Below are 14,613 nucleotides of genomic sequence, written 5' to 3'. Positions count from 1 at the left end.
ACAAGGATGAGAAATAAATAAATACATGTGGGTTCATGGAAGGGAAATAAAAGCACGTGCAGAAAAGAATGAAAGGGAGTGCATAAGAGACAGGAAGGATTTGATTTAAATCGAGTCGATTTAAATCATGATTTAAATCATTAGTAAAAAGGCTTGATTTAAATCAACTCGACTGAAATCATAATTTTTAAAGAGCAGCTGTCATCTCTGTCCCACAGCGGCTCCTCCTCTCACCTGATGTTGACTCACCGACAGTCCAGTGGTGAAATCCAAACCGGTTTGCTGGCCGCGCATGTGCGCTGCGCACCAAATGTGCACCGTGCACCGAATGCGCACCATGCACCAAATGCGTGCAGCATGCGTAGTGCACACCAAAAGGAGGCTTGGGAAGGTAAGTAGAAGCGACGGGGGGGGGGATCAGCTGTGGCATGCGATTTAGCTTAGCTAGAAAGCAGGATTTCTTTTTTTTTTAGCTTTTTTTTTTTTACTACCGGTTCACCCAAATCAGTAGTTTTTATCAATACCAGTTCTCCTGAACTGGAGCGAACCGGTAGCATTTCACCCCTGTGACAGTCCCAATATGGCAGAATATATAGCCTCATGTCAGTGGTGGGATTCAGCCGGTTCGGGCCACTTCAGGTGAACCGGTTGTTAAATTACTGGCTGGCCCCTCCCTTCCGCGCCTCTTCCCCACGTGCCCCTTTTTGGCTCCAGGTAAGTGCAGGGAGGCCTACTAGGCCCAAAATGGGGCATGAGGGTTGCGGTGTGGCCTCCCAGGGGCCCATTTTTGCTCCTAGGAGGCTGCAGGGAGCCCTACTAGGCCCAAAACGGGGCACCGGGTGGGGGAGCAACATGCTTATTGTTAAATTATTTGAATCCGACTACTGCTCATGCTACATAACTGAGCTCCATTTAACGCTGAATAAACTAAATTATTAATGTATCTTAAATAGAAAACTATCTTTAGATAGATTTTTTTTACTGCAAAAGCATTTTATTAAAATAAATTTGATAACCCCCCTCCCCCAAAAAATCTGATTTAAATAAAAAAAAATCCGATGTAAATTTTAAAAATCCGATTTTTCTTGATTTTTTTTTTTTTTTTATCATTGCTTTTTAATTCACTCTGGCTAAGGGACGTGGACTATGGAAGTCTATTGGCCTCGTGAATGAAGACCTTGTGAAACCAATGAAGTTCCAAATTAAAATGGAAACTTTACAAATACAGTAGCTCAAACTGAATCTGATGACAGAGTGAAAGGATAACTTTGCCCGTTCAGCTAAATTTGGCAAAGCACGAGGCAGTCTAATAAAGAGTTGCTTTGATTAATGACACCCAGGTAGTTTTAGGGAAGGAGTGCCTGAATAAAATGCAGCTGAGGGTTGCTATTATTTATTTCATTTGGATAATTGGAATTAAATTTATTTATTTATTAAATTTATATACCGCCCTATTCCTAAGGGACTCAGGAATTATTTATTTTAATAAATAAAATTAATTATTTATGACTCCGACTCATAAATAATATGCATTGCGACAATCTCTCTCTTCCTTCCTTCCTTCCTTCTCCAATTTACTCTTGGCTACATAATTGCAGAACCTTTCCACGCAGTATGTATTGTCCTATGATTCAGAAGTCAATTTTTAAGCATTCATCCTGATACTTAAAAGAATATTAGCCAATTTTGAAGAGCTGGTGTTTGTTTTCCTTCTGTTCCTCAACTCACAAAAGTGGTTATATACCATATTTTTCAGACTATAAGAAGCACCGGCGTATAAGATGCACCAAGATTTCGAAGAGGAAGACAAGGGGAAAAAATGGGTTTTGGCCTCCGTGCATCCAGTTTTTGCCCTCCCCAGCCACCAGGAGCACTCTGCAGGCCTCCCAAACTCTCTGCGCATTTCATTTTTGCAAAAAAAATAGGCCTTTTTTTTGGCAAAAACAGGACATGCGGGGTGGAGTTTCAGGAGGCTATATTTCAGGAGGTTATATTCAGTGTATAAGACGCACCAATATTTCCACTCTCTTATGGAGCGGGGGAAAGTGCGTCTTATACTCCGAAAAGTATGGTAGTTCTGAGAAGTCAGGAAAAAAAAGTCAACTCTAATTACAGTACAAGGAACAAACTTCATTTCAAAGAATTCCTTCCTCCAGGCTGCCTCAGCATAAACCAGGATTTGATATGCAATGTGGAATAGCTCAAAAGGTTCTTTTAATAAGTTGACAAGAATCTTTAACAAATTGAGTCATTTCTTAACAATTTCAAACATCTATGTCTCTGCTAACAGAATGTACTCAGCGTTGTTAGGTGGGTCTTCCCCGGTCCCTTATGTAAAATTAAAAAAAGATTCAATAAAACAGAGGAAGGGCCCAGATTAATGACATGCTGGGTCAAAGCTTTAATGGAGGTTCTTGACAGACTCTATCACTGGGCAGTATCCAGCAAGATGCAGTTCAGTGATGAGAAAACTAAGATCCTGCACTCAGGTAGAAAGAACCAAATGTATAGGTATGGAATAGGCAGGGCCATCTTAACGGCGTTATGGGCCCCGGGCAGGGGTGGGTTGTCGAACCCCGGCCAGGACTCACCATCGCTGGGGACCTGGGACTGGTTGGAGCGCCCACCTGACTACCTATGACGGTGGGGACGGCTCCATGCAGCAGCCAGCAGCCGAAGCGACACAGCCTTCCGAGAACTACCGGCCTATGACGTTGTGGCTGCGCCGTCGGGATCGTCACAGCGCTCAACAGCTGATGTGGGGAGGGGGAATTTTGACTTTTGAATGCCGGATGGTAGTTTAGGAGCCGGGGAGGAAATAAATAGTGCTGCGCGGCGGTTGCGTGCAGCGCTGACTTAAACCCCGTGATCTGGCTCGTTCTGTTCTTCTTGCTGTGTTGCTGCTAGACTCCGATTAAACAATTGTTGCTTGACATTGTTTCCTGGTGATTTTTGACGGCCACGGACTGGATGACAGACAGAGCCGAGATGGGTTCTACTTACCTTTACTACCGGTTCAGAATGGGGCCACGCGAGCGCATGTGCAGAGGCTTCCTGATGATGTCAGGGTCAGTGGGCGGAGCCTACCACCGTTTTTACTACTGGTTCTATAGAACCGGTCCGAACCGGGGGCAACCCACCACTGGCCCTGGGCAAAGCAGTGTACTGGGGCCCATTTCTATTCCCCTCACAGGAATAGAAATGTAAATGGTCAATAAAATTAAACATATTTATGTTTTATTGGCCCTTCCAACAAAATTGGTGTTGAAACATTAAAAATGTGCTGTGTAGCGACAACTAATCAACATGATAAACATTTGAGCAATACACAAGGCTTGAAAAATATAATACTACTCAGTAAGCCATACGGTTGCTGTATTTATATGATACAAGGCAGTGGTGAAATTCAAATTTTTTTACTACCAGTTCTGTGGGCGTGGCTCGGTGGGCGTGGCTTGGTGGGCATGGCAGGGGAAGGATACTGCAAAATTTCCATTTCCACCCCACTCCAGGGGAAGAATACTACAAAATCCTCATTCCCTCCCCACTCCTGGGGGAAGGATATTGCAAAATCTCCATTCCCACCCCACTCTGGGACCAGCCAGAGGTGGTATTTGCCGATTCTCTGAACTACTCAAAATTTCTGCTAACAGTTCTCGGAACTACTCAAAATTTCCACTACTGGTTCTCCAGAATCTGTCAGAACATGCTGGATTTCACCCCTGATAGAAGGTGCATTGAAGGGTTAACATACACAGATTAATATGGGGCCCCTACACTCATGGGGCCCACGGGCAAGTGCCGATCAGGCCCATGCGTTATGACAGCCGTGGGAATAGGTAGCACCTGGCTAAAGAATGATGAATGTAAAAGAGATCTAGATATTCTGGTGGACCATGGCTTAAGTATGAGTCAACTATGTCCAACACTGTTTGTCCAGGATGGAATAAGGACTTCTGTCTTGGGCAGGGGATTGTACTAGAAGATCTCCAAGTCCCTTGCAGCCCTTTAATTCTATTCGTAATGACTATCTGCTAGCTGAATTGTGTTTAGAACCTAGAACAAGAGTGTCAAACTCAAGGGCCAGGGGCTGGATCCGGCCCCTGGGGTGGCTTAGATCTGGCCCGTGGGATCACCCTGGAAACAGCAAAGAACCGGCCCGGTGTGCCTCTGCCAGCAAAAACAGTTTTCACTGGCAGAAGATTGCAGGAGGCCATCACAGCCAAAAACAGAGCTTGTGAGGGCCGCCCTTGGGCCTCCCAAGCTCCATTTTTGCTGGCAGAAGGTTGCAGGAGGCCGCCACAACCGAAAACAGAGCTCGGGAGCCCATTTTCACTGGTAGAGTGCTTGGGCCACCACAGGCGCCCCCGACATGAGTGACATCGAGTTGGCTTCCCCCATCCCCACCCCAAAAGTCAAACACAACCCTGATGCGGCCCTCAATGAGTTTGACACCCCTTACTTAAAAGATGGTCTTGGACTGGCAAGAATGTTCCCCAATACTCCTCCAACATGCTGGAAATGTAAACTTCACAAAGGAACCTATTATCACATGTGGTGGACCTGCCCAAAGGCAAAACAATACTGGCAAACGATCAGAACACAAATAGAAGAAATTGCACAACAAAGAATAGAAATGAGGCCAGAAACCTTTCTACTAGGCATAATAAATGGACAATATGAAAAGGAAATAAAATACTTAATCATTCATATAACAACAGCAGCACGAATAATTTTTGCACAAAATTGGAAGAGTAGTGACATACCAACAGAAGATAAAGTAATTAGTAAAATCATGGAATGTGCAGAAATGGACAGACTCACAAAGGAACTACAAGATAAAGAAGAACACGACTACTATCTAGTATGGGAAAAGTGGTACACATGGTTGGAAGATAGAAAAGGGAAAAAAGATTAGGAAATAAGTGGAATGACCTAATATAAAAATAGGAACATACACTACTAATGCAGGTTAACAGTGAATTACAAAGATAGATATAAGAGAAAGACCAACAAGGAGGAGTCAAAAGCACAAATAAGAAGAGATAGTACAGTTGTGACAAATTGGATAAGATGTACTGTATATTTGAATTCTTGTTTACATGTTTACACGTTTTCTATGTTTTGTTGTTTTGTTTTGTTTTGTCTGTATTTTTAAATAAATAAAAATAAAAAAAAAGATGGTCTATTCAAAGTCCTAAATCAAAACCAGATTAACCAGTTTGTGTGGTGTCCATCCCAATTGGATACCCATGAAAGGTGTGGCCGAAACAGGAGTTCACTGGTGTTATGTTCAGATTTAGACAGGGTTGCAGTTTATTTTAATTTGTTACTACCCACTGAATAATTCAGTAAAACCATAATATGCAGGTGGCACACATCATAGGATAGCTGGGAGCTTCTGGTTCGAAGAAATTCCTGAATCATGCAAGGGAGGACAGATGAATCTCCAGCCCAATTACATGGTGGCCTCGTGCCCAGTTAATTCATATGTTTATTAAAGGGCCAGTCCCCAATTTCAAGGGACATCACCTCACAAGGGAAACTTTACAAATGAATGGAGATGAGAGGAAACTACATGTATTGACAGAAGATTAAAGTTAAGAAGGGTAAAATATGGAGATGGCTGGGAGAATTTGCATCGAAAGGTCGGCAGTTCAGCGGTTCGAATTCCTAGTGCCGCGTAACAGGGTGAGCTCCTGTTACTTGTCCCAGCTTCTGCCAACCTAGCAGTTCGAAAGCCCGTAAAAAATGCAAATAGAAAAATAGGGACCACCTTTGGTGGGAAGGTAACAGACACCTCTTTGTCCAAAACCATCACCGGTTTCGTGTGAAACAGGTTAACTCAAATGATCCTTCCCAGTCACTAAAACTGAAGATTAATTGCAGTAGGAAAAACTACCCACAGCAAAGAATTATTTTCTACGAAGTGATTTGGAAATGTAGGATAAGCTGTGAACTGCAATTGTGAGCTAAGGTGTATACACCTGATAGTTAAAATGTCACTAATGCCAGATGTGAAGATGAACAGTATTGCAATACAAAGTCTAATGTTGAGAAACAACGTATTAGTGGAAGTAACAATGAACAATCAGCAAACCGGAATATTTGTCTTCACAAGGATATTCACCACCCTTTTCCAGGATGCTGTGTGTGGATATGTAAAAAAATCAATATAGCAGCTCTGAACAGGGGTTGTTGTTTTTTTTAAAGTGCACTATGTTCAGAAGACAAAGTTGGTGTTGTGGCCCGCCAGCGGCCTGCGTGGATCGTGGCTGATCCCGATGACGAGGAGGCTGGTGTGGGGTCGCGTCAGCAGCCTGTGCAGCCGGCGCTCGAGTCGGACAGCGAGGAGGCTGAAGAGGATGTGGTGCCAGAGGCAGAGACTCAGCCTGGGCCTTCAGAACCTCCAGAGGCTTCTTCAAGTGGAGAGAGCAAAGTGGAGGAGCCTCTCCTCAATGTTCAAGCATGCAGGGCTGCCAAAAGGCAGGAGTGGCTACTCAGGAGGAGGAGGTCTCCTTGAGAGTAAGGTTTGACGATAATTGGCCACCCCCTTAGCCTATTTAAGTCGAACGCAGTTAGTAATTTCTTGCTGGAAACTACATGTAATTATTACAGAGCATTTTGGAGAGTGAGTGTCTTATCGTATCTTGTTTTCTGGTGTTGTGACTCCGACCCCCGAGCCCGTCTTATCGGAGGGAGAAGGCTCCAAAAGTGAAGGAGGGAAGTGAAAGTGAAGGAGAGGAGTTGGCCAGGCCTCCCTCTCCAGGATCCTCCTCTCTGGCAATGCCTCAGGTGTCTCCCGAAGGAGAAGAGATTGGCCAGGAGCCAGGTATCGCCGAGCAGTCGCAGTCGGACAGTGACGGAGATAAGTCTTGGCTGAATTCACGCACACAGCAGAAAAGGAGACGTGCCAGAGATTAAGCTGAGTCACTGGACCACACCTCACAGGGGATAAAAGGGGGTGTGGTGGCCATTCAGGCTCTGTGACGAACAAAACTAAACAACTAGAGAGTCGCATTGTATCTCTGAAACTACGCTATCTGCCTGCCTTGGATTTAATATGGACTGGACTTGACAATTCTGTGGCTTTGTGTATTTGCTTTGGTTTATCTGATGGAGGAGGAACACCTCCCTCTGTGAGTAAAGTTCTTGGCAAGCAGTTACTGGGTTGCTGCCAATCCTGTTATCGAAGGAATTTATTGTCTGCAAGTTTTATTTAACCTGACTGTTTGTGTGCGTGTGTGAGATGGGGACAGAATATCTGGGCTGGTTGCCAACCTTTGCCGGACTTGGTTTATTCTTGGTACATTATAACTTTGAAAAGGACCGTTGGTGTGTGTCACAATCCTTGGGAATCCGGAGCTGGGGCAGAACTGTTGGAATGAAAGAGAAGGAAAAGAAGAACAGCAACAAGGTGGATGGGCTTACAGTAGTGGCCAAAATGGTGGAAACCTGTTGGGAAAAGTGTATTTTCTAAAACTAGCTACCCTGTTTTCCCCAAAATAAGACATCCCCTGATAATAAACCCAATCGGGCTTTGGAGCGCATGGCAATAAGGCCAAGCGCTTATTTCAGGGTTCAAAAAATATAAGTCAGGGTCTTATTTTTGGGGAAACACGGTAATAACACCACTTTTTTGGGGGGAGTAGTACCATAAAATTATATATCAATGGAAAGATAATTTAATCAAGAGTGTAATCAGTGGTGGGTTGCCCCCGGTTCAGACCGGTTTGCAAGAACCAGTAGTAAAACTGGCGAGAGGCTCCACCCACTGCCCCGGATGTCATCATAGGCGATCTGCACATGTGCAGAAGGTTCGTATACACAGAAGTTCTGAGCGCGTGCGAGCGAAGCAAAGCGCAGAAGAGCGTGCGCGATCCTGTTGCGAACCAGTAGTAAAGATAAGTAGAACCCACCCCTGAATGTAATGCAATAACTTTTATGAAGGATTTGCTATTAGAATAGCAGTTACATTATAAAGAAGAAAAGTGAAACAAGTAAAAAAAACGAGATATACAAAAATTATCACTGTAGAAAAAAACGAGATATACAAAAATGGTAAATTATCACCATGTCAATTAATACTTAGTTGGGTAACCTTTAGCATGAACTACAGCTTTACAACGTCTTTCCATGGAATGAACCAAGTCTTTTAGTTCTGCAGCTGTTATCATGTGAAATCAAGGTTTAAGGATGGCTTCTATTAACTGGGTTTTATTGCTGGGTCGCTTCTGATTAACAAGTTTCTTTAGTCGGCTCCATAGAATTTCAATTGGGTGAAGGTCTGGGTTATTCCCAGGGCCATTCCAGCAGTGGAATAGGATTATCTTGAAACTCAAAAAAAAATAAATAAAAAAATGGTGTTATTACCCATCAAACCTCAAAAATACACTTTTCCCAAAAGGTTTCCACAATTTTTGCCACTACTGTAGAGTAGTGATGGGGGCACTGTTGGAAGATCTGAAGGACCAAGCTATAACTTAAGACAATCAATTGCAGGAACTGGGTATGTCTAGTTCGATGCAAGGAAGGACTAGGGGTGACACGATAGCAGTGTTCCAATATTTGAGAGTCTGCCACAAAGAAGAGGAGAGGTCAACCTATTTTCCCAAGCACCTGAAGGCAGGACAAGAAGCAATGGATGGAAAAAGAGAAGCAGCCTAGAACTAAGGAGAGTGAGAACAATTAACCGATTAAATGCCTTAAAAGCTGTGGGTGCTCCAACGCTGGAGATTTTCAGGAAGAAATTGGACAGCCATTTGTCCAGAATGGTATAGGGCAGTGGTCCCCAACCTTTTTATCGCCGCGGCCCGCTGAGCGCACGCAGGGGTGGGGGCACGGCCCAGGAGCTTTTGCGCACGGCCCATTGCGCACGGCCCAGGAGCTTTTGCGCACGGCCCAGGAGCCTTTGCGCTGCAGCGTTCATGTCCCCCGGCCGCTGCGCGGCCCGGTGCCAGGTACTCCACGGCCCGGCACCGGTCCGCGGACCGGGGGTTGGGGACCACTGGTATAGGGTCTTCTGCTTGTCACAGGGGTTGGACTAGAAGACCTCCAAGGTCCCTTCAGCTCTGTTATTATCTACATGGCCACAAAGAGTCAATTAAATTGATGGCCACAAAGAGTCAATTGATGGCAGATAATCAATCAGTCAGTCATTATGTCAGTCAATTGACCAATCAATCAATCAAGAAATCAGGCTGGAGTGCAACCAATGTAAGCTACAGAGAATATGATTTAAAATCACCAGGAAAAGATTTCGTATCTTTGATTTCCAGTGCATACAAGTCTAACATCTATTCCTAGCAAGCTTGATTCCTGGATCAGTTGGTACAAGACTGCCCCCTGATGGACATTATGGAATTGATCTCTTGGAGCTTCTAAACTCCACGTGAATCTTAAACCTTCATCTGTAGAGTCCTAGAAATGTCAGTTCTTTCATTACTAAAAATTAGGGCAGCCTCTCACACGAGGAAGCTGAAGTCTCAGAAGGAAAAATGCTCAAGTGAGTTCACCAAAGTCCCTTGCTTTCTGACTCCTTCGTCAACATGTATACTTTCTCTCTCTTTTTTCTCACATTCCTTTCTTTCTTTCTTTCTTTCTTTCTTTCTTTCTTTCTTTCTTTCTTTCTTTCTTTCTTTCTTTCTTTCTTTCTCTCTTCTGTGTTCCCTCTAAGGTGTGCCACATATGTGCTGTATCCATGACTCATCACACATAATAAACTTGCACACATGGTCGAGTGCCCACAAAATTAAGTTGGCTTCGTGCTTCCAGGAGCAATGTGAGATTGCAGCTGTCTCTTCCTTTTAACTGCTAGTGGGGGTGTGAGCTGATTGGGTGGGAACTTGGCTGTGTTCTGATTGGGTGGAGGTGTGTTCTGATTGGTTAGGGGCTTGGCTGTGCTCTGATTGGATGGGGGGTTGGACCAGAAGCCAGACCGCAGCTGCATCATTAGCCACTTTAAACCCCTCCAATCCATACATGAAGCAGACTGACACCCACCATGAAGAGCTCGCACGGCCACAAACACGAAGCCAAACAACAACAACGCAGCTCACCAGCTCAAATCCCCCTGCAACTCAGACTAAGCTGAGCACAACCAAGCCCCCACCCAAACAGAACACACCCCCAGCCAATCAGAGCACAACCAACCCCCCATCCAATCAGAGCACAGCCAAGCGCCTAACCAATCAGAACACACCTCTACCCAATCAGAACACAGCCAAGTTCCCACCCAATCAGCTCACACCCCCCTAGCAGTTAAAAGGAAGAGACAGCTGCGATCTCACATTGCTCCTGGAAGCATGAAGCCGAGAACACCAGCCTGAAGATGACGAATGAGACTTCGTCGAAACGTCGCCAGGACACTTCCAATTTTACGTGGGAGAAGACCCGAATAACCAAAGACATACATTTTTATTTATGTGTGTGTGTGTGTGTATATATATATATATATATATATATATATATATATATATATATATATATATATATATATATATATATATATACATACATACATACACACACATACATACACACACACACACACACACACACATACATACATACATACATACAGGTTTTCTCCCACGTAAAATTGGAGGTTTCTTGGCAACGTTTCAACGAAGTCTCATTCGTCATCTTCAGGCTGGTGTTTTCGGCTTCGTGCTTCTAGGAGCAATGTGTGTGATCGCAGCTATTTCTTCCTTTTAACTGCCAGTGGGGGTGTGAACTGATTGGGTGGGAGCTTGGCTGTGTTCTGATTGGGCGGAGGTGTGTTCTGATTGGTTGGGGGTTTGGCTGTGCTCTGATTGGATGGGGGGTTGGCTGTGCTCTGATTGGATGGGGGGTTGGCTGTGTTCTGATTGGCTGGGTGTGTGTTCTGTTTAGGTGGGGGCTTGGTTGTGCTTGGTCAGTCTGAGTAGCAGGGGGATTTGAGCTGGTGAGCTGTGTTGCTGTTGTTTGGCTTCGTGTTCATGGCCATGCTATCTCTTCATGGTGGGTGTCAGTCTGCTTCATGTATGGATTGGAGGGGTTTAAGGTGGCTAATGATGCAGCTGTGGTCTGGCTTCTGGTCCGGGGTCGTGCTTCATCATCAGTGTGGGTTCGAGTCTGCTTTCTGCGTGGATGTGTGGTGGCTACATCCTGTGTGGCTCTCGTGAGTGTGGGTCTGGTGTCATTCTTTGTGTTAGGGACTCGTTTGTCAATAAGGGCAGGTTTCCAAATGGCTGGTAGGTGGGAGGTATCAGCTGAAAATGGAGCTTGGGAGGGCCACGCACGGCCCACACAAGTTCCATTTTTGGTGGCAGAGGCACCACGGGCTGGTCCTTCGCTGTTTCCAGGGCAGCCCTACAAGCCAGATCTAAACACCTCGAGGGCCGGATCCAGCCCATGGACCTTGAATTTGACCCACCCGCCCCGGCCGGTCAGAGCATAGAGCCCTCGTACAAGATGGCTTGAAAATATATGTCATGCCAGAGCTGTGTTTCTCAACCTCAGGAATTTTAAAATAGGTGGACTTCAACTTCCAGAATTTTGGGCATTGAAGTCAGTGGTGGAATTCAATTTTTTTTTTTACTATCGGTTCTGTGGGCATGGTTTGGTGGGCATGGCTTGGTGGGCATGGCAGGGGAAGCATACTGCAAAATCTCCATTCCCTCCCCACTCCAGGGGAAGGATACTGCAAAATCCCCATTCCCTCCCCACTCCTGAGGGAAGGATATTGCAAAATCTTCATTCCCACCCTACTCTGGGGCCAGCCAGAGGTGGTATTTGCCGGTTCTCTGAACTACTCAAAATTTCCCCTACCGGTTCTCCAGAACCTGATTGAAGTCCACCCATCTTCAAGTTTCTGAAACACTGTGCTAGAGAAACAGAGCAAAATTCTCGGGTCAAGGTGGAAGAGCAAATATTGGCTTTCCAAAACAGGGAAGGGGAAAAGCAATTTATTCTTGCCAGTTCAAAGCCACCTCATCACAAGTATGTATTTATCCATGCCAGTCAGCCCTCGGGGCAATGTACAACTTAAAGTGTGAAACACAATTATAGACTTGCAAGGTAGTCCGAATTAAAAAAGCACATCGAGAAATATTAGCTCTATATTGTAAGGTTATGTTAATAGAATCTTGCAAGCTTGAAAGTTCACCTCTCCTCTTCCCCCACATCACATTTACAGCCCAAGAAACTAGGGATGGTCCCTTCTGAAATGTTTGCCTTGCCCGCATTCCTTTTGTAGACTCAGCTCTGATCATTGCCTAGCCTGTGGCTCTTCCTCTTTTCTCCCAAGGCCATTCCCACATATCATTACACAAAACTACTAGTCATTAATCCCTACAGCTTTCACGAATAGGTCCAACCTTATTATTTATTTATTTTGTTGAAGCCAGCGAAGTTGGGAGACAGCCCCACAAAGAGCGACCAAGACCTGATGAGCAGAAGGAATCATCAGTTGAGGATAAATGCCAACACAATCCCACAAGGGCTTCAGGCAGTGGTGAAATGTAAAATTTGTTACTACCGGTTCTGTGGGCGTGGCTTGGTGGTGGGGGTAATGTGGCTGGGTGGGCGTGGCCAACTTTTTTTTTTTTTTTTTTTTTACTTTTAAAAGCATTTTTTTTTTCTACAACCTCTCCGGCCAAAGAGGTTGCAGAAAAAAATGCTTTTTTAAAGCCTCTGACGATCAGGCAACTCAGCTGGGATCGTCAGAGGCTTTTAAAAGATTTTTTTTTTCTACAACATGTTCGGTCGAAGAGGTTGCAGAAAAAAATGCTTTTAAAAGCCTCTGACGATCCCAGCTGAGCCATGCGATCATCAGAGGCTTTTTTTTTTTTTACTTTTAAAAGCATCTTTTCGGCCAAAGAGGTTGTAGAAAAGTAAAAAAAAAAAAAAAAAAGCCTCTGATAATTGCGCAGCTCAGCTAGGCAGGGGGCGGGCAGGGATTTTTGCTATCGGTACTCTGAACCACCCACCACCATCGCTACCGGATGGGGTGATACGGTCTGAACCAGGAGCATTTCACCCCTGGCTTCAGGACTCATCCAAAGGCAAACATCTTCTCCTCCGAAGACCTAACTCAACCTCAACTAGTGGTGGAGGGCATAGAGCTCAGAGCATCATGTCTTTTTACACAACGCATAGTTCAAATTTGAAATTCACTGCTGTGAGAGGTGGGTGGTCTCCAAAGTTTGTTGGCTTAAAAAAAAAAAAGGTTTGTTTGGCTGTAAATATTATAGCTTAGATCAGGGGTGTCAAACTCAAGGCCAGATAGCAATAGCAATAGCACTTAGACTTATATACCGCTTCACAGTGCTTTTATAGCCCTCTCTAAGCGGTTTAGAGTCAGCCTATTGCCCCCAACAATCTGGGTCCTCATTTTACCCACCTCGGAAGGATGGAAGGCTGAGTCAACCTTGAGCCTGGTGAGATTCGATCTGCCAAACTGCTGGCAGCCGGTGATCAGCAGAAGTAGCCTGCAGTACTGCACTCTAACTACTGTGCCATTGTGGGTCTTTTGATCTGGCCCATGGGGTGCTTAAATCTGGCCCATGGGGCTTCCCTGGAAACAGCAAAGGTACCAGCCTGCAGGTGCCTCTGCCAGTGAAAACGGAGCTCACCTGGCTCCGTTTTCAACCATGATGACCTCCTGCAGCCCTCTGCCTGCGAAAATGAAGATGGGGAGGGGGTGATTTTGGCCAAAAATGGTTTTTGGCCACAGCACCCTCCATTTTTGCTAGCAGAGGGCTGCAAGAGGCGGTCACAGTCAAAAATGGGGTCCCATCCTCCGTTTTAGTTAGTTAGTTTATTATATTTATATACCGCCCTTCTCCCGAAGGACTCAGGGCAGTGAACAGCCATGGAAAAACAATATACAACAAAAATTTAAAAACTTAATTGAAATAATTCAATCATTGGCCGAATTTAAAACACCCAACGAAAATCATTTTAAAACCCCTATCAAAACCCAATTTAAAATCCTTTATCCCGTCAGACCAGCTTGCTGGAATAATAGGGTCTTCAAAGCACGATGGAAGGCGCAGAGGTCGGGGATCCTTCGTATGTCCGGGGGCAGTTCGTTCCATAGGGCTGGGGCCCCCACAGAGAAGGCTCTCCCCGTGGGGGTCACCAGCCTACATTGTTTGGCCGATGGCACCCTGAGGAGGCCCTCTTTGTGGGAGCGTATTGGTCGGTGGGAGGCAATCGGTGGCAGAATGCGGTCCTGTAGATAACCAGGTCCTAAGCCATGGAGCGCTTTAAAGGTGGTAACCAACACCTTGAAGCGCACCCGGAAGACCACCGGGAGCCAATGCAGCTCGCGCAAGAAGGGTTACATGGAAGCGACGAGACGTTTTCTCTGGCAGAGGGCTGCAGGAGGCTGTCACAGCTGAAAACGGGGCCTGGGAGCCACTCACAGCCCTCCAACCTCTGTTTTTGCTGGCAGAGGGCTGCAGGAGGCCATTGTGGCTGCCCTCACCCCCCCGAGGTCAAACAAAACCCTGATGCGGCCCTCAATGAAATCGAGTTTGATACCCCTGGCTTAGATCAGTGGCCTTTTGACTTCTTGACCCTGCCTTGCACCCGAACAATCATCGAACTGTAGCATCTATTGAATTG

At 45.4% G+C, this 14,613-nt stretch overlaps 1 long non-coding RNA gene across 1 annotated transcript; it reads left to right on the top strand.

Annotated features, from left to right (window-relative positions):
* Positions 1 to 274: 274 nt before the first annotated feature.
* Positions 275 to 2,933, top strand: LOC132709692 (uncharacterized). The gene is made up of 2 exons (XR_009620685.2): positions 275 to 391; positions 1,757 to 2,933. It is a non-coding gene; the product is annotated as an uncharacterized LOC132709692 (long non-coding RNA).
* Positions 2,934 to 14,613: the final 11,680 nt, after the last annotated feature.

Source organism: Pantherophis guttatus, chromosome 7 (genome assembly GCF_059756535.1).
Source record: "Pantherophis guttatus breed Tessera chromosome 7, ASM5975653v1, whole genome shotgun sequence".
Classification (NCBI taxonomy): domain Eukaryota; kingdom Metazoa; phylum Chordata; class Lepidosauria; order Squamata; family Colubridae; genus Pantherophis; species Pantherophis guttatus.
Note: the sequence above shows the minus strand (reverse complement) of the source record. Positions and strands in the feature narration are given on the sequence as shown.